This window comes from Terrapene carolina, unplaced genomic scaffold, assembly GCF_002925995.2.
Source record: "Terrapene carolina triunguis isolate 2854851 unplaced genomic scaffold, T_m_triunguis-2.0 Scaffold34171, whole genome shotgun sequence".
Classification (NCBI taxonomy): domain Eukaryota; kingdom Metazoa; phylum Chordata; order Testudines; family Emydidae; genus Terrapene; species Terrapene triunguis.
Window position 1 is genome coordinate 14904 of NW_020698522.1, and position 2319 is coordinate 17222.

Below are 2319 nucleotides of genomic sequence, written 5' to 3' on the forward strand. Positions count from 1 at the left end.
GAACTAGTAGTATTTTATTTCACCATCCCAGTCCCTCACTAACCTCTACCAAATTTAGCGCATTTCTACATATTTTATGAAAAAAAAAACATTATTTACTATTTTCCTGCAGTTGAGAGGCCTCAACAATTTCCACTTCATAACCTCATTGTATGGAAAGTTATGAGCAGAATCACTATGCTACGGAACAGATTCAGGCAGCTAATGTGACTCACATCAACTCCCCTTCATCTCAAGTCAGCTCCCAACAACTTTCAATAGAACTTTTCCTCCTTAACTCACTTAGGCTCTTGAAAATACCATTAATTGTGTTTAAAATGCCAGTAGCACCCACTGGCCCATCTACACTAAGCTTCCCAATGCTACCACCATTGGTGGTCTTGTGTACACTGAGGGGTGGTCTACACTAATGCAGTAAGTCAATCTGAGTTATGCAAGTTACGTAACTGAAGTTGATTTAATTTGGGTTGACTTACAGCAGTGTCTACACCGCGCTGCATTGATGGAAACACTTTCCTGTTGATGTCTGTACTCCACCTCCCTGAAAGGCAGAAGCTGTGTCGACAGGAGAGTACTCTCCCATCAACTTAGTGTCTTCACTGGACCCACTAAAATCGACACCGCTGCATCAATTGCAGCAGTGCCGATTTAGCCGGTAGTATAGACATGGCCTGAGCCTTTGTCCTGCTTTCAGCCACTAGTGGTCTGACACCAATATAGCTCCATCAGTGCTCAGCCACAGTGTAGACAGGAAAACTGCTATAAACTGCAGTTTGCACTAGTGCAGCTTACACCTACCCATGCTTGAAAACGTAAGCTGCACTAGTGCAAAACAAGGCTTGATAGAGGAAACCTGATGTTATGCTGGGGATTTGAACTGCTAACTGAAAATCAGGACACATCCCCAGTGTAGCTATGACCTTAGCAACAGTGGGAAATTAAAACATCTAAATCCAGCCACATCCTTCAGGTAATCTGAGCAAAGGCAAAGCTTCATTAAACATCTTTGCAGTTTCTAATGAGTATCAGAAATCTGTTTCTATCACATAGATCCTAATCCTATTGCAACGCAGGCAGGATTGGACCGACTGTCTGTTAGCTAAGGCTGTGGACCAGACTCATTTTAGGTTTCTAAGTGGTCTTGGTGCCACTAGATGGGACAGACCACCACACCCAGGAGATGTGTGGGTTATACTATCACGCTAGCGTTCAGTTTGGATAGTATTTTGTAGTTTCCTGGCAGTGCATTGTTACAAGGCTGACAAAGTGCTACCCCTTGCTAGAAAGATCCATGCCCTAGGAAATCATGGATTTTTTGTGGGGGAGTGGGGTGCAAAAAGTAGTACTAGTTTCATCTGCTCTGGAAAGCAGTTAGTGACAAGATCACAGTAGAGGAGTAGATTTCAACCACATTTTTACATCGCTATTGAGAGTCAGGATGCTATAGTCTCTACAGTATTCTTTTTATTCAGAGAAAAGACTTAAGTACAATACAGAAATTCCAGTTTTTTCACTTGATAAATATGCAGATTGCCAAGTAAAATTCTGTACAACTTGTATAAATACAAATAAATTATATTTTCAGTGATAGAGACAAAACAGCATTTGGTGATGCACACCTTCTCACAGCAGAGAATTATTTCCTGAATGTAATAAGCTTGCTTTAAATGCTACCAAAAAACTTATTTTCAGCTACTGAAATATAAAAATAAAGACATTTCATTTAGGCACGGAATCATACAAGAATTTGCTCACAAGTATAACCATTTTATTGCTTACTTATCAGAAAGTGCTCATAAGGAAACGGAGGAAATTTATTTTGGCTCTCAATACTGGCTTAAAAATTTGATAGTGTGGATTCTGAACACCTGAGTCTTACATACATCTGCACACTTCACCCTGGGATGCCACAATGAGGACACACTAAATATAAGACTTGGGGTAAGAATAGTTTGGGGTTGTTTTTTGTTATTGTTGTTTTTGGAGTTTTTTTGGACATGAGAGCAAAGGAACACTGATTATTCTGGAGATTTGAATAAAAAACGGAGGATAAATTTGAATTAACAAAAGCCTACAGCAGTTCAATGAGTATCTTTGGCATCATTAATCTGTATTTTAAAAGGGATAATAAGTACTTCAAGATCGAAACCTCCAAATAGAAATCTCAAAAGGCTCTTGCTCACAACAGCAAAATCCACAACCCTGAATACAATTGTAGTGAGAGGACTCTGGGATCACGACAGACGTTTAGTGCTATCATATGAGGTTTCCCTCAATTTTTCCATTTTCTTCCAATATGTTCACTGTCTGATGAACAAG